Here is an 18,972-nt window from a genome sequence, read left to right as displayed (position 1 = left end):
CAGATCCTTTGCCTCTTTGGTTAGATTATTCCTAGGTATCTTATGGTTTTGGGTGCAATTGTAAATGGGATGGACTCCTTAATTTCTCTTTCTTCTGTCTTGTTGTTGGTGTATAAGAATGCCACTGATTTCTGTGCATTGTTTTTATATCCTGCCACTTTACTGAATTCCTGAAAACTTTAGTATAAACTTTAAATGGAAGACTGAAGCTGTATGGAAGCAGTGTACAGAGTACTGATGTATAAGTAAAAGGAATTATGAAGGGTAGTGAATGAAACTGTGGCAATCAGCTTGATGGTAGATTTTCTCCAGCCGCACAATACCATTCAAATATAAAAACAATAAAAACAAGGATTTTTTTTTTTATATTGATAAATTGGAAAAATATACAGGAGGTCATGGGACCAGCAGTCACTTCAAATTTAAAGATCATACATAGTAAGAATGAGAGAATTCAAAGTTGGAGAGCTATGAATTGAAATATTAGAATTTAAGGCAAGAATATGTCAAACCTAGAAGTCAATCATGGGAGTGAGGAAGTTGTTGAAAGAGTAAAGGTGAAGTAAATGAAGTTAAAATTTAAGGAAATACAAAAAACATTTTATTGAATATGAAATTTACATTGATACAAACATCATCTACTCAAAGTTGGGACCATAGGATCTACTAAAAGTTGGATGACTGTAAGTCATCCATGAAAACAAAGTAAAGGATTTTATTAGTAAAGAACTTGATAAATGTTCATAAAGAAAATTTGAGAGAAGTATAGATGAATAATTTGGTCCATAAAGGAAAAGAAGGTTTTTGTTTTATTTTGTTTTCAAGAATTCATAAGAATAGATTGAAAGTCTCAGGATAAGAGAAAACTTACCCTAACTTTGGACCATGTGTGTCTCAGACTGTGTTAATAAGTAAAAACAAAGTGTTAGATGGGACTCCCTAAAAAGTGGGGTCCACAGGAGGGATCCAGGTTTCAGTTAGGTTCAAAAAGAGGGTGAAGCAGATTGTAAAGAAGTAGATATTATGAAGTAGTTACATTACATGGTTTAAATCCTTAGTCTTCATTTGCCAACCAGTGAAAATTACTTTACCCTTGAGCCTTCTTTATCTATTCACAAAGAAAAGGGTGATAACAGCATTCACTTCATGCAAAATACTTACCCAGCACTTGACATGTGATTAGTGCTCTGTAATTGTTAGGTAGTATTAATACCATGCAAAGGCGATCAGTAGAGGGCCACCTAGCCAATGAGAAACATAGAGCCAAATGAGGAAAAGAATATAAAAGAGTAGGGATGGCTGAAGTGTAATGCATTGTGGGAAAGGGGACTATTTTAAGAAACACATAACATAGACCAGAATTGAGCATTGCCACTGAGGATGTGATCAAGTGGGAGGTTGGAAGAAATATTTTTGAAACAGGAGCAGTAATGGTGAGGGAGCAGAAGGCAAGCTGAGGGCAAACACAAGCTGACACCCTGCAACCCACCCACCCCCAGAGCTGGGATATGTGTGACATCCTCAGGCACTCCTGCCTGTCCTAAAACTAAGAAAAGGGGAAAAAACATGTTAACTAATAAAAATCACAGTCCAGCAAGACCTGAGTCTCCCTCAGTTTACAAATGTCTTAGTGATTTACATGAAAGAAACATTCTTATCAATAACTTACCTTCCAGAAGGAAACTCCCAACTGTCTTAATGTTAATATTTTGCTAGAGGGAAAAACAACCTTAACTTGGCAAGGCCTCCAGTATCTTGCAGGTCCTCTTTAGCATACAAAAGTTCTTTTGAAAACCTCCCTTTTTCCTTACCTCCAACTCCCAAGTATAGAATCAGTCACTCCTCACAACCCCCGTGCAGGTCTTTCTGCCCACAAGTCCTGTCCCCGTGCTTTAATAAAACCACCTTTTACACCAAAGACGTCTCAAGAATTCTTTCTTGGCCATCGGCTCCAGACCTCACCTAAATTCAAAACTACATCAATAGGATTTGGCAAATGGTTGTATGTGGTTATGTGGAAGAGTGGATGGAGATAAAGGAAGGTGTTCAGGCTTTAAGCCTCTCTGCCTAGAACGGTGATACCATTGACAAAAGGAATAAATTTAAGAGGAAGCTCAATCTGGTAAAGAGCCATGGAGATTCAGGGATTACTTCTGTTTAAAATATAGTGACATGGTTATGTTAGTCAAATACTCAAGAGAAGATAGCCTGTGGGCAGTTGGTCTCAGAAGTTACCCTGTGGGCAGTTGGAAACATGAGACCAGAGATTAAGGAACTTTCCACTTACCCCTCCTATGTACACAGGAAGATCTTATGTCCTAGTCTTCCTTGCATTGTGTTTATAGCCATGTGACCAGTTTGACAACAGAATGGGGGCAGGAGTGAGGCACACCATTTCCAGGCATGTCCTTAAAACTTGTGCCTCATTCCACTTCTTTCTCTTTCCCTGCCTTTTGAATGACTGAAATTGAAGTAATGAGATGAGCAAAGAGCCCATATCCTTGATTCACATTCAGGGACAAGACACCTTCAGTATGGACTATGATATTAGCAAGCAAACAAACTTTTGCTTTAAGCCAATGATATTTGGGGGTTTATTTCTAGTTGCCCTACAATGACTAATAATATAGTCAAGATTAGAGATCTACATAACCATTTCCTAGCTGACTGCATAAAAATGTATGAGCTGGCTGCATCTGAATTACTTGGGGCAGGGAAGGGGATGCTTTTGAAACTGCCATATTCTTGGTCCTAAACTAGACCTGCTGGTTTTAGGACCTCCAGTGAGGGGCCCCTGAAATTTTATTTTTAGCAAGCAGCCTATGTGATTCTGAGATTAACAAAGCACCTATCTAGGAAGATAATGGAAGACATTAACTGGAATAGATTATCAAGAGAAAGGGAGAGAGAAATGAGGGTGGAGGTGGGGGTTAAGGGCCAAGATAAAGAATTTGGAGAATACCTGCATCTGTGCAATGGAAGGAGGAAAAGAGCTAGAAATAATGAAAAGATATATTATTATAATAAGGAAGTCAATAAGGAAAGTAGAAGACAACAGAAGAGAGAATTTCAAGGACCCATGGATGGTCCACAATGTCAAATATTTTAACAGCAGTGCTTCTCAAACATTAATGTGTATATGAATCACCAGAGTATGTTGAAAACCACGGAGTTTAATTCAGTAGGTCTGAGGTGAGGCCAGAGATTCTGCATTTCTACCAAGCTCCCAGGTGATACGGATGCTGCAGGTCCACAGACCACACTTTGAATAGCAAGACTTTATACAAATTGATACAGCCCAACAAAGAATGAGCCACTGGATTTTCTAACAAGGATGTCAATGGTGAATTTTAAGAAAGAGATTTTTAAGATGGTAAAGGAAGAAGCCAGATGGCATGCATTTAAAGAGCGTGTAGGTAATAATAAAATGGAGACATTTATCTTAGACTATACTTTCTTTAAAAAAAAATGGAGGGTAATGAGAAGAGAAGCAAAAGAAGCACATAAGGGTAGGAAGTTTCTGAACAGGAAAATTATTTAATATAAAGAATATTGTGGGCTGAGACAAAGTAGTACTTGGTGATAAAAAGGAAATAAAATATACATTTACCATCTACTGCTTAGGAAGATATAGATCCAATTTTCTTTTTTTTTTTTTAAGATTTTATTTATTTGACAGAGAGAGACACAGCGAGAGAGGGAACACAAGCAGGGGGAGTGGGGGAGGGAGAAGCAGGCTCCCTGCTGACCGGGGGGCCCAATGTGGGGCTCGATCCCAGGACGCTGGGATCATGACCTGAGCCGAAGGCAGACACTTAATGACTGAGCCACCCAGGTGCCCCAATATAGATCCAATTTTCTTTCCTTAATAAAGTAAAAAATCAGTATCACTTCCCCCATATTATGTAGACCTTAAAATATTTAGCCATTATGATCTTATTTCCATCTTACATATCATTGTTTTCCAGTACTTTATTTGCAAGTTGCTTTCTTTACCTATTCAATTATTTGTGGTTGTTGATGTTTTATATGAACATTGTCTAGATTTACCCACATGTTTACCAATTCCTTTCCTCACCTTCTTGAAAATTTTTTTTTCCAGGTGGGTGCAACATCCTTCTTCCTGAGCAGTCTTGCTACTCAAAATGTGGAGATTGGATCAACACTTGAGAGCTTAGCAGAAATGTAGAACCTCAGGATCTAGACCAAATGAATCAGAATTTGCATATTAACAAGTTTCCTAGGTGACTTCTGGCACATTAAGGTTTGAGAAGTTCTAAGTGGGACCTGAGATGCTGCATTTCTGACACCTTCCAGGTAATGCTCATGTCACTGGCTCTGGTCCAAGAGATGGTTCACAGCAAGATTTGAGGTTCATTTAGGTTATTTACTAATAATAAGTAATTTCAAGTTTTGATGTCTGAAAATGTCTTTATTTTATGTCATCTTGGGAATTGTTGTTTAGTATGACACACAATATGAGGTAGAGAGTTATTTTTTCTTTCATTTGAGAGATGTCCCAGTTTTCTGATTTCACTTGTTTCTGCTGAGAAATTTTCTATTCCTATAATTAATTGGGCTTCCTCTGTAGGTAACCTTTTTATTCTCTTGATGTTTTTAAAATGTTCTCTTTGTTTTTGAAGTTGTGTAGTTTCTTGACTAATATTTTGTGAATTTCTTTTTTAAAAAATACTGCTTCAAATGTATATTTGAGTCTGTAATCTGAGGACTCAAGTCTTCAAATAATTCTGGAATGTTCTTAGTTATTTTCTCTGTGAATATTTATTACCCTATGCTTTTCCTATTGTCTCCTTCTGGAATGCCTTTCAAACATTTGATGGATCTTCTCCATGCTGCTTAACCTTTCTTTCTTATTTTATAAGTTTTGCCTCTTTGTATTGCATTCTGAATCATTTCTTGATATACCTTCCAGTTCACTAATTTTCTCTTCAGCTGTGCTTTATCTTCTGTTTAATATTTACATTGAGTTTATTCCCAATGCCCATGTAACTGTGGTTTCCTTTGATATAGATCTCCCTACGTCTTTTTCTTTTTTCAATACTATAACATTGTTTCATATATTCTGGCCCATTTTTTAATTTAATTATTCTAAATGCATTTATTTATAAGTCTGCCTCCCAAAAGTCCTCTATTGAATATTTTTGAAAGTCTAACAGGTTATTTTTTCAGGATCTTGCTTAAGGGGGCCTGTTTCCTTGAGCAGTACTTCTCAAACTTTAATACATATTTGAATCATATGCACATATTATAAAATCACATGTTTTGACCCAATTGATCTAAGGAAAGTCCTGAGATTCTTTGTTTTTAACAAGCTCCCCAGAGATTTTGATGCTCTTGGTCCACATGCCAGTCTTTAAACAGGAAGTCTTAAGAGTATTTTTATTATTTTCTTTTATTTACTTATGTCTGAGGAGGAATTATGTGGAAGGATTTTATGTGACCTGGTTTGAAAGTCCCTCTGAAAATTGTTTGTTTTGATTTCTTTCAGGGACATTAAACTGGGCCTATTATGTGTGTATGCATGTACACATGCTGATATTTTTTTACTTGTGATCTTCAGGACCGTTCAAGTAGTATAAATTTGCATGCCAAATCTTCACTAAGGCTGTACTGTTGTTATGAGCTCTCAAAAGAGAGTTTTTCCCCTCCCTTCCTCTCAAATACAGAGCCAGAAAACAAAATAAAACAAAACAAAAAACAAGATTCCATGTCGTATCTCTTGGCAGATATTTTCTATTGTAGTCCTTCATTGAAAGTGTAATCTTTCAAAAATTTGGATTTTATTTGAAGATGTCAAGTCTTACTTCCCACCTTGTATGGACCCAAGACCTTCTCTCTCATCCACTTTATTCATTAAATTCAAGTTCTTAGGACAGTTAGACAGTAAGTGGCAGCTTACTTATGGTTCCAGCTTTCTCTTCAGTTTTTGACCTTTGGGATATTTACCCTCGTATTTCTAGGGGTTTCATATTGGAGCATATTTCAAGATATCTAGTGTGCACTGTTTTTGAATATAAATCTGTTAAACATTTAGAAGGATTTCTAAACAGAATGGTTAGAATTTTTTAAGTACCTAATACTAATAGTTAAAATACTAAGAATCTAGAAAGTTTCAATTCTAAGAGACTCCCAAATAGATGAAATTTTATTTTATTTAGAATTTCGTCAACTTCACCATTATTACACTGAACTTTTCCCTTTTTAACCAGTTGTGTTGGCGTAGTATAGACACAGCCTGAATCATCATGAAGGATGGAAATTGGGTTTTAATCTATAAAAAGCTAAAAAAAAATGAGATGTGATGCCATGGAGACCGATGATTTTTTTTTTTTCTGTCTCCTAGGGAAAGATTCAGAACCAAAATGATGAACAAATTTAATTTCAGATTACTAAACCGAAGTACAGGTGTGTCAAGTGTGAGCATTTGCAAATGTGTCTGGCTCTGATAAGTAAGACACTCTCAAAGAGATTATTCTACCAGTGCTTTATTCCAGTTTCAAGATCATAAACTGGTTAGGAAAACAACTGTGTAGGCACTTTCTATCTCTCAGACGCTTTATTTCTTTAAATTGTTCTACAAAATAGAAAACACAATATAAGTAACACCCACCCCCCGAACTTGAAATACCCTGAGCAATCATGAATGTAGAATATTCTGGGACTCAAGGACCATCAAAAGTGAAAAGGATGCATCCAAGGGGTCTAGAAGCTTGGAAGAATAAAGAGGCTCTAGAGATTCATGCCTCAGATTTTTTCCAGAATGTCCACTGTTGTGCTCAAGAGAGGCTTCAGACCCAGGGAAGATTCAAGCAATCTTTGGTAACAAAACAGAGTCAAAAGGTAGAGGAAGCTACTCTCTAATACACAAGGGAAAATAATAAGAGAAAGTTCAAGCTATGAGTGATAATTTTAAGTATAGCAAGAGTAATATAGTCTCAGATAATTGTTTATTCATGCCTGAACTCAGTGATGAGCTGGAGATATAGAGATAATATAGCACAGTAGTTAAATATGCAGGCTCTAAAGGCAGTGTACCTAACTCCAAATTCCACCTTTACCACCTATTAGTAATGTGCTAAGCCTTGGTTTCTTCATCTGTACAAGAAAGGTAACAAACCTTATAAGACTGTTGAAATCATTATGTCGAGATCATAATGTAAAGTGCTTGGCACAGTACCTGGCATCTAGTATGTGCTAAAAGATAATGATGGTGATGGTAATGATGGTGGTGGTGGTAGTGATGGCAGTATTAGGGTTTACCTAGGGTCTGGACAAGAAAGCTGGGGATTAGATAAAGATTGTGCATTTGATTGTTTATTCATTCATTTAACCATTCAGCAGACCTTTAATACACACCAGATATTGTTCTGGGTATCTGGAATTTGGAAATGTTAACTAGAAAAAAAAGACTAATGCATACTTTTGCAGACTGGCCAACAGAGCTTAGTAGAAAGACTACAAATGGGAAGCTCCAGAACTAACCACCGCTCATCACCAGCATAACCTACTCAACCCACCAACAGTAAGACCGCTTCTAGATGGCACCATATGTTTAGACTGAATCCATGACACATTTCCTCACTTGTCACTACTGACTTAAATATGAAGAAGTTGGCAGTGATGGCAACAATTTATGGCAATAAGAAATATTACTGAAATATGATAGACTATAGTTAATACTGAATTACCCGCTCTTCTGCCAGGAGCTTGACTCTTTCTGACATTCTGGTACAAAACAAAGTGCTTGGAGTCCAGTGCTTACATTTGAGTATTGATCTGACCACATCATAGTTGTAGAAACTGTAGCATGTGATCTTCAGATCTTCAGTCTCTTCATTGTATTCAAGATTGTAAAGTTAAATGAGTTCATGGGAATGCAAATGGCATAGTATAGTAGATAATAGTGGGTGTGTTGGGTATTTCCAGCTCCTCTCTCAACCATGTTTCGCCCAACCCATATAGAGACCACATCAAAGGGCTCCATTACCTCTGATTTCTGGTTGAGTTTGTCTAAGAGGAGGCATTGGGTAGGTGGGAGGAGAGTGATAGCAAAGTACTTATCCCTCTATACACCCCACACGATCTGTATTCCTGCAACAAAGTTCATAACTACCATCAGAGGTCCTCTTGGCATAGCTGGCCTTCTAACTTCTGACAATTACTATCTCACCCCCATCCTTAAAGTGGTAGTCTGTCACTAGCCCCCGGACATTAAAGCATCTCTTATTGTAGGTTCTAACCCTGCCTATACCACTGTAATAATCCCTTTATGAAAACTCACTCACAATTTCCCAAATTGTTTGTGCCTCTTGTTTCCTGCCAAGATCTCTGGGGTTTTTTTGTTCCTGGGCTCTGTTGTTTCAGTCTGGATTCAAATTTGCCCCTATCTTTTACTAGCCATATGAACTTTGGCAAATTAATTGACCATTCTGGCCTCAATCTCCAGATCTCTTGCTTTGGGGTCCAGATTGTCATAGAGACTGTGTGGCGCATAATTAGCTTTAATACATGATAATGATCAATAAGTGGAAAATACTTTATCAGTCTCCCTACTCTACACATGGAAGGTTAGTTAATGACAATGGTTTTATAAGTTAATGACAATGACCTAGTTTGGTGCCCCACTTACTGTTACAGGAGAGTTAAGAAAGCACTATTTTGCACAAGAAAATAATATCACATTTTAAAATAAATTAAAATTGACATAGGATTCTTTGATAGCCAGCCTCCAAGATGACTTCCAGTGCTTCTCATTTGCTAGCATTCATGCTTTTGTACAGTTCCCTCTCCCGTTGAATAAGGCTTGCCTGCAGAATCCATAGGATGCTGCAGAAATGATGGCATGTGGATTCTGAGTCTGGGTCATAAAAGTCATTGTGGCTTCTTGGATCACTCATTCTGGGGAATGTCAGCTGCCATGTCATAAGGATACACAAACAACCCTGTGAGGAAATCCATGTGGCAAGAAGTGACACCTCCCGCCAAAAGCCAGTATAAGCCAACAGGCATCCAAGTGAGTCCCCCCCACCAAGTGAATACTTCAGCCTCAGGCAAACCTACCATTGACTTCAGATGCTATGACATCTTGACTGCCATCTCGTGAGAGACTCTAAGCCAAAATCACCCAGCCAAGCCATTCCAACATTCCTGACCCTGGCATAGCTGGCCTTCTAACTTCTGGCCAGAACTCTATGAGGGGATAAACGTTCATTGGTATTTTTAAACCACTGTGTTTTGAGGTAATTTGTTACACAACAGATGGCTGATTAATTTCCCTGTATCCCAATATATCTATTGAATACTCAGGAATCTGTGACTTAAAAAAGCTAAGCCCTGACCTTCTTGGTAACAATTAATTTAAATGTTTGAATCTCATGGGAGTCACTATGCTCCAATCTACCATCCTAATGAGAAAAAACCAGCATTGTTTCTCATTCTGACTTCTAAGTGATAGACCACTTCATCTTGGTCTGGTTTTAGTCTAGCTCTAAGCAGAAAACAGCTTCTACTATCACCTTGGAGAGCTCATTGAAGACTATAACCATTCTTGGATGTAGGAGAGCTACTTGATGAGTTTAATACTGTTCTTACCTTTGCCTGTGTTCTCTATAGTGTTAGTACTGCACTCACTTTATTGCACCATATAATCATTTTCATTAATGTTTAAACTTTTCAATGATGTATCCTTCTAATCTTGTCATACTCTTTCTTACATACAGGTTGGACAAAGCCTATTTATTCGGCCTCTTTAATTTATTCTTTAATCTTCATTCATAAATCAGTTGGCTGGTCTTCTTCCCTGGTTTTTCCAGTTCTTTGAACTCATTCCAATTGTATCAGGAAAAAAAGGAGTTCCCTACCAGGCAATGTGGTTTGACCACAACACTATCTCAGCAGTGCACTGAATACCTGCTGGTAATACCTTTCGTTCATTTGTCGAGGCAAGGTAACTCCTAAGAATGGGAAATATTGGATTTCCTTTCTTTCTTTCTTTCTTTCTTCCTTTCTTTTTCTTTCTTTCTTTCTTTCTTTCTTTCTTTCTTTCTTTCCTTCTGTCCTTCTTTCTTTCTTTCTCTTTCTTTCTTTCTTTCTTTCTTTCTTTCTTTCTTCTTTCCTTCTTTCTTTCTTTCTTTCTTTCTTTCTTTCTTTCTTTCTTTCTTTCTTTCTTCTTTCTCTTTTTAATCTATCATCTATATCAAATGTGTTCCAGTAAAACATGCTGCAGTCACCAAAGTTTCAAGATATTGAACCTAGAACTCAAGGTTGCTATTTTGGATCAGTGAAAAATTAAAAGTAAAAGGTGAAAAGATTAACCAGTTCCCTATGATGTTTTAATTTTTCAGTATCCGCCCTATGGAGTTTTTCTTCCAAACATTGAATTCAAAGCTATTTTCCTCTAAAAAATATCTTTCTGATATTATTGTCAAAAATTCCAAGTGCTTAGCCCATACCTACATACATTGTCTTTGCACTATTCCATAAATATGTATTTTTCAAATCTTTTATTTGATTTCGTTTGGTTTAGAATATCATGGCTGCATGGCAAAGTGATTTGGAATTCAGGAGCCTTGAGTTTTAATATTGTCATTCCCACCAATGAGCTTTTATCATGGAGGATATCATTTACCTTCTGTGTCTTTCAACAAATCATAACCAAAATGGCAATATCATTCATTCTCCCTTTCTCAAGGAATTGTCAGATAACCTAAGATATCTCATCTATAAGTACTTTAACTATAATAACTTCACAGCTTTCAAAGTCTTGAATAAGCCTATGATGCTGAAATAAAATCCAATTACATGCACAGGCTACTTACATTACAATAGAGATAAATGAGATTAGAATCATATCAGGAGAAAATAAAGATTAGCACACATGTTCAGGTACATTAACTCCTGTGTTTTAACAGTAAATTTTTATGTTAGTCTTCAAAACTAAACTAAAGTGTCCAAATTCATATCCTTTTTCACAATCAAGAATATGATTTCATGTAAAAAGAGGAACACCATGGCTAAGGGTTGGAAAAATATGTCTCTGTGCAGTGGGCATTCCATTTTAAAGTCATAGATCTGCATTGATAATCTTAAATACATTGTTCTTCAGTTCAGAAATCCTTTCTGACAAGAGGTGCTGGCAGGTCACTTTTGCATGCTAAGCTGACTTGGTGGTTTCATGGTGATCCTTGATGCATGCAGACAGCAAATGAGATGTCTGCCATTCAGTGAGGGCTCACAAGTCCTCTATAGAAATCTGTTGGCTTCTCTGGGCTCACTGTCTTCTATTAAGAGATGAGAGTCATACTATAGGCAAGATAGATTTTTGAACTGATAATTACATGACCATGCATAGACTTTCACATCATGCCTGGGACAGAGTAAAGTCTTGATATATAATGATAATAATAAGTCATTTTCTCATGTAAGTGCATCCTTTCTATAAAATATTGAAAACAGTCAATTCATGGGAAGTATCATTTCTAATAGGACCAATATGATCGTCCCCGTAGTATAATCCCTGAAATTGTTCTTTTAAACCACAGCTGTCTATTTCTTTTGTTTATTTACCCCCACTATAAAGAAGGAACACGACTTTAATACTCGTGAACTCTTATCTTTATATATTATTTTTTAAAACTCCCATGTTCAGGTTAGCTTCTCAAAGGATAAGCATAAATCAGAAACACAAGGGAATAAGTAGACAAAACAAAAGGAAGAGGAAAACAAAAAAAACCTAAAGTGTAGGTAGGTTTGGACTGAAGAGGAGAAGATAAAATGAAACCAGATGGAGATTTATACCTTTTTTCTCAGTTTCACTGAATGGAGCAGATAATCAGAAACATTTCCTCAATGTTGGTTTTCTAATCTCCTCTGTCACCTTCCACCAAAATATTAGGCCAGACAGAGGTTCTTTGCACCCCTCATCTTCTATCACCTTTCTCTTTAGAGAAACATGCACTTTCATGAGCAAGCTCTTAAATGATCACTGAAAGAAGCTGAGTAAATATTTTCAAGATAAGCCTAGAGGTCTTACTGTCTCTAAATCATCAACAGGCAAAGAGAGAGAGAGAGATAGGGAGAGGCAGTTTCCTATTCAAACATGTTGCTTAAGAGCTAATGGGAGTATTATTATGATTGATAGACCAGAATCTTTGTCTTCAGGAACACTTAATGGGATAGGAACTGACCAATATTTACATTGGAGGTGAAGCCACATTTTATTTCATCTGGGGTCAAATATTACCAAATGAGAAATACATTCCTCAGATGGATGCAGCTTTCACTTCACCCCAACCTGGGTGTCTGAGAGTCCCATGGAATCTTGCAACCAATCTCCATTTATAATACTCCCAAGCTTCACATTTCAGCAACGAAGGAGGATCACTAGATTGCTTCAGTTTTAGGGTGGGTGAATAACAAACTGTAAGGTGAGGAAAGCATATAAGTCAAACTCTGAAAACTATAAATGCTGTAAATGGCTTCTTAACTGCATGAGTGCACAATGACTATAAAGTAAAATGGTCTCCACACAAATCGAAATGGTGGGCTGAATGGTTCAGACGTACAGAAATAACAGCAGTGTGGTTCTGTCATTAATGATGGTGACTGAGGAAAAAAAAAAAAGTGTGCAATTATTCCAGTCAATAACCAGAAGATGCTTTTCTAATTCTAGTTTGATATTCTGATATTTAGAACAGCGATGTTTTAGATCTGTAAGTCTGTGAGTGCATTCTTTTCCTTTCTGGTTTGTGACATTTTATTAAAGTGAAGAGAACCAGGCAACCCTTGAGATTAAATAGAAAGAGCATTCCAGTGAGAACTTTGGAAGACCTCTCAAGGTCAAATCCATGTTTTCGGCTTGATAGCCAACTGCCTTAAGTAAAAGAGAACGGTAGCTAGCTCAGGACAAATGATGTTCTCACATTGGCTCCGGGATTGAAGACTGGCTCTAAGTTGTTGCCTATATCCCTCCTTAAATTCCTTGTCTCCTGCTCTTTTTTAAAATTACTCCAATCAGGACTTGCCTTTCAATTCCACCAAAACTGCTTTTAGCATAACCATCAATGACTTCAGTTCTATAAGCTGTGGCCAATTACTCATTTGACACAGTTAATCACTCCCTTCTCCTGGGTTTTCAGAACATTGTATTCACCTAGCTCTAGCTCTCCTCCTATCTCTCTGGGATTTCCTAATGTTTTTGCTTGTTCCTCTTCATCTCCCCAGCTTCTAAATATAGGCATGGTTAAGGGTCAGGTTTTTGGACCTCTTTTCAATCTACAACTCACTCCCTCAGAAATGCTGATGATGCATAAATTTATATCCCAGCCAAGAACTTCTCCCTGAGAATCTAGACTCATAATTCCAACTGCCTGTCAGAAATCTCCCCTGGGACACATAATAGAAATCTCAAACTAAGAATGTCCAGTGTTAAACTTTTGATGTACAATCCAAAATCTTTCCTACCTCTATAAATGACAGTTCTTCCCTGTTTAGTTGCTGAGTCAAATATCTTAGAATCATCCTTGGCTCCTCTCTCCCTCCTATATATTGCATCAACAGCAAATCTTATTGGCTTTGACTACAAATTGTACACCAGCTATGACTGTTTCTCAACATCTCTATGGCAAGCACTGTGACCATCCACCATGATCTTTCTGTTTTCTGCAAGAGGTCCCTTTCTTCTTAATCTCCCTGTGTTGTCCCTATAGTCTTTTCTAAAAACAACAGCCAAAAACACCTTTGAAGAATACATTAGATCATATTACTCCTCAGTGCAAAACTTCTGGTGCCTTCCCATATTGCTGAATAAAAACCAAAGTCCTATTGGGAGTCACTCCTCTCCCTCATCTCTTCTTATTCTTGCTCATTCACCCCAGGAACACTGGTCTCCTGGTTCTTCCTTGAATATGCCAGGTACACTCATGCCTCAGGGCCTTTGCATTTGCTGTTTCCTCAACTTGGAACACTCTTCCAGGTGTCTGCATGGCTCATTCTCTCATCTCCTTCAAATCCTGGTTCGAGTGCCCCTTCTCAATAAGGCCCTTTGTGAAATGCCTATTTAGAATTTTACCCCAAATCCCTACACTGGCAATCTTTACCCCATCCCCCTTATTGATCTTATTCCGTAACACTGATCTTAAATTTAAATGTGGCTTAAATTTACTTATTTGTTTTGCATATTATTTATCTCCTCCCACTAGAATCCATGCTTCATGAGGGTACAGATTGCCATCTGCTTTGCTCAGTGCTGTGTCTCCCAGTATGTAGAAAGTGCTCGATGGTATTTGCTAAGTGGATGAGTAAAAGTGAAACTGAGATTTTGTCACTGTTTCCTTCCCAATTTCTTTCACAACCCAGTTCCTTTGCTACTATATCTAGTCACGCATTTTCCTATCTTAGGGCACCTGCTACCCCCATGCTCAAGGCCAGACACTTCAACATCTTACACATCTTAACAGAAGTCTCTACCTGTCATTCTTTCCAACAGATCTCATGGTCTCATCCTTTTCCCCAAAGGCCAAGAAATTAATCCATGTTCAGTTGTTATTAACTGATGATAGATTGAATGTATAGTCCTTCCTGTGGGAATTGACATTTTAAGAGTGGTTCCTAAGAGATTTAGTGTCCCGTAATCCAAAGTATGTCTGTAATTATGGATGCAGTTCTTACATGGGAAAACAGGGAAACAAACTTAAGAAGGGACACATTCTACTGTCCTCCTTCAGATCACTTGTATTATCACAAGAACTGAAGACTTAAACCAGGTTCTATGGTAAAATCCCAACTTTTAGTATCGGCTAACCAAAAGCCTTATCCAGATGATACTTTTACAAAAGGTAAAGGTATCATCTTGATCCATTTTCTACCTTTTCTGCTCCAGTGCAGGCTGTGGTATTTAACTATCTCCCACAGCTGGGAGGCTTGTGCATGACAATGCTTCGGGACTCAGTGTTCTACCCAGATTCCTTCTCGTGGAGCAGTACCTGTACCTCAAACTTGAACATGCCCTTTAACAGATGAGGAGGCTCATTTCTCAATTTTATCTGCAGCAGAGATGATTTAAATATTAAACAGAAGGATCTTATCACTCACAAGACTGATAAATCCCTTTAGGTCCATAAAGTGCCAGAAGGACTTTCCATCAGGATTAGAGCTGAGGCTTTTCGTACATGGAATTTGCTTTAGAGAAGTTGCCTAACACTAAGCTGAAAGTATTTTGAACAGGCAGGAATGGAGTAAGATCTGACCCTTTTTCCCAGTGTCAAACTGAATCTCTGTAGCCTTTTTCTTGTAGCTCACAGGCCAGTCTGACCTTTTTCAGCCTAGTGTTCATGATGTTCACCATGCCCATGAGGCCCACTGGGCCCTGTTTGCCCTAGAGGACAGGTCATCATGTGGCTTGCAACTCTTTTGAGTAGAGGCTCTTAATTTCACACTTTGCAACACCATAGGGTCTGGAAGCATTAACCATTCTCCTGAGACCTCAAGACTACTCCCAAGCAATACTCCTCTCCCCTCTATATGAATCACTACTTCTTCAGAGCACAGCTATTCATCTAGAGGACGCTCTATGCCTCTTCATGACATTTTTTAGCTACTTACTTGTTACTTCATGCATCAACTATGTAGTCTTGCTTTTCCATCACGTGAGCCTTCATGATCCAGTGAAGGATATTCATTCACACAGGTAGCTCATTCAGCATTAGCTTCACAGTGCTCTGACCTTCTTAATATTCTAATAATTTCCACCTTCTTCAAAGACTCCCTTTCATTACAGCATTTTGAGGTGTTTCTCCTGAAACAACTCTATTAACTCTGATCCTTTAAATTTTGAATATTATTCTTCCTATCCACTCTCAATCTTCATTCATGAAGTCATTCAACAAACATTTACTAAATATCAACAATATAACCCTTGGATACAAAACAATGAACCAAAGCCAAATGCTCCCTCTCTTCATGGAGCATATTTTCTAGTGGAAGAAGACAGAGCTACCTGAAATAATAATAATAATATTAAATATTTTTGTAAAGTGGTATAATTATAAACTGAGATAAGTAAGAAGAGAGTAAAATGTAGACATTATAGTAGGGGATCTAAATATAGTTTGGAATATAAGGGGAGACTTCAGATAAAATCACTATTGAATTGATCACAGGAGGACTAGGATTTAGCCAGATAAAAGTTATTTGGCTGGGGAAGAGACTAACTTCTCTCAAATACAGTGTTGACAAAGCCTCAATTATCTGGAACATCATGGTCACTGGATATTTTGCATTAACACATCAGGCTTCATCTGTCACTCCTCATGCCTTGTGTAGACATGAGTTTCCATAGATTATCACTTTCCTTCAGATTAATGAACTTCACTTAACATTTCTTGTGATGCAGCTTGGCTGGCAATGAATTCTATCACCTTTCCTGTCTAGAAAGTCTTCATGTTAAAGAATATTATTTTACAAAATATAGACTCTAGGTCAACAGATTTTTGTGTGTTTTTATTGTTCTTCCCCAACACTTCAAGGTGACAATCTTGGTCTCCTGCCTTTCGGTACTTCTGTTGAGAGGTCAACAGTCTTTCCTGCCACCTGTGTATAGTGAAACCATGTCCCATCCTTTCAAGGTTTTATCTCCAACCACTTTTTTTTTTTAAAGCAGTTTATAATGTATCTTGTGGTGATTTGTTTTCCATTTATTCCGACTTGGTTTTACTGAGTTTCCTGAATCTGTTAGTTTATATATTTCAGCAAATTTGGAAAAACTTTCATTTTTATCTCTGCAGATACTAAGCTCTTTTTTCTCTTTCTGGTGCTCCCATTACACATATACTAGATTGTTTCATATTTTCCCATGGGTCACTGAGCCATAAACTTGCGGGGGAAGGGAGTGACTTTTTTTTCCCACTCTTTCTGCTTCATTTTGGATAGATTTGATTGCTCTCAAGTTCACTGATTTTTTTTAAGTCAGGAAATTTTTATTATGCAAAAGCTAAACCAAATATAACAAAAACAAAACACTACTTTGCTGTACCTCTGAAATCTTAAAATCGAGTCACTCATTCAGCTCATTCTATCACTTTTTACTCCAACTCCTATGTATTATCCTTTAGTATTACTCTTTTTCTGACATTTACACCCATATGTACTTGGTATAAATCCTACTCTATGCATTAGAGAGTGTTAGAAAGATCATAGTTCTTTAGTTTTATTTTGTCTCTTTTTTACTTTTTCCCTTCTATTTTCATTATCTAACATTTACAAAACACAGAATAGAAAAAGAAAAATCACAATCTGACTACCCAGAGACTACTCACTTAGAACATTTTTTAAAAATATACATAACATTTACCATTTTAACCATGTTTAAGTGTAAAGTTCTGTGGCACGAAGTATATTCACATTGTTTTGCAACCATCACCACCATCCATCTCCAGAACTTTTTCATCAACCTCAACTGAAATTCTGAATTCATTATTTTTTTAAAAGATTTTATTTATTTATTTGACAGAGAGATACACAGCAAGAGAGGGAACACAAGCAGGGGGAGTGGGAGAGGGAGAAGCAGGCTTCCTGCGGAGCAGGGAGCCCGACACGGGGCTTGATCCCAAGACGCTGGGATCATGACTTGAGCCGAAGGCAGATGCTTAACGACTGAGCCACCCAGGTGCCTAAAATTCTGTATCCATTAAATAAGAACTCCCCATTGCTTCCTCCCCCAGCCCTTGGTAACCACCATTCTGCTTTCTGTCTCTACGAATCTGACTAATCCAGGTACCTCATACAAGTAGAATCATACAGTATTTGTCCACTTGTGGCTAGCTTATTTCATTTAGTATAATATCCTCGAGGTTCATTCAAGTAATAGCATGTATCAGAATTTCCTTACTTGTTAAGGCTGAAAAATACTGATTGTATGTATATTCCATCTTTTGTTTATCCATTTATCCATCAGTAGACACTTGAGTTGCTTATACTCTTTGGCTGAATAATGCTGCTATGAACATGTGTGTGCAAATATCTGTTTGAGTTCCTACTTTTATTTTTTTGGGTAAATATCCAAAAGTTGAATGATGAATCGCATGATAATTCTATGTTTAATGTTTTGAGGAATCAGGGACACTGATCTTTCATTCTGCACTGTCTGACCAGCTAAACAGTCTACCCAGTCGGTTTTTCATTCCAGTATTATATTTTATACTTCCACAATTTCCATGTTTCTTTTTTTTATAAGTTTCATTTTGCTATTGAGACTGATTTTTTCCTTCATTGTCTTCATATTTTCTTTTAACTTCTTTAGTGTGTGTATAATTGTTCTTTTAAAGCTCTTTGTTTCTAATCCCATTGTCTTCTTTCTGAGTCTATAGTTATTGATTTTTATTTTGCTTAGGGTCACAATTATCTGCTCTTTTGCAGGTCTAGTTGTTTTTATCATGACGTCCCTTGCTGTGGTTTTCTTTTTGATTATTTGGCCTGGAGCTTACTGAGCTTCTTGGATCTGTTGGTTTGTAATTTTTGACAAATTTGGAAACATTTTTACCATTAATGTATAATGGACATAGGGATATCAAGTTCTTGAGTGTTTGGATTTGTTTCCCTCTGTGTTGAGTTTTGTTCTGGTGAGAAGTTCATTTACTTTCACATCAGTCTGATAATTTTATGTGTTTTCAGACTTTGTTAAGGTGTATCTAGCTATGCCCTTCTCCTATGTGTGGACTCACATCTACTGAATGTTAATGCTGTTCAACAAGATTTCTTCATTCTAGATGGTAGGAAATTAAAGGTTTCCCCACCCTGCCCAAGCTCTGATCATTGCCTAGCTCATAGTTCCACAATAACTTGTCTTTACTCAGGAGTTGTTCTTTGCCGAGGCTTATGGAATATCATCTCACACACATACAGCTTGGTGTTCACCAAATCCTCAGTGGGATACCTATGTAGATTTTAGGAGCTCCT

At 37.3% G+C, this 18,972-nt stretch overlaps 1 long non-coding RNA gene across 1 annotated transcript in view; it reads right to left on the bottom strand.

Moving 5' to 3' along the window:
• Nucleotides 1–790: 790 nt before the first annotated feature.
• LOC144380883 (uncharacterized) overlaps nucleotides 791–18,972 on the bottom strand; it is a 63,620-nt gene continuing 45,438 nt past the window's right edge. The window contains exons 2-3 of the long non-coding RNA XR_013445177.1: nucleotides 4,079–4,200; nucleotides 791–1,241 (exon numbers count right to left, since the gene is read on the bottom strand). This is a non-coding gene — a long non-coding RNA (uncharacterized LOC144380883). The remainder of the gene's footprint in view (nucleotides 1,242–4,078; nucleotides 4,201–18,972) is intronic.

Source organism: Halichoerus grypus, chromosome 2, assembly GCF_964656455.1.
Source record: "Halichoerus grypus chromosome 2, mHalGry1.hap1.1, whole genome shotgun sequence".
In the NCBI taxonomy this organism is placed as follows: Eukaryota; Metazoa; Chordata; class Mammalia; order Carnivora; family Phocidae; genus Halichoerus; species Halichoerus grypus.
This window is presented reverse-complemented; position numbering and strand designations above follow the sequence as displayed.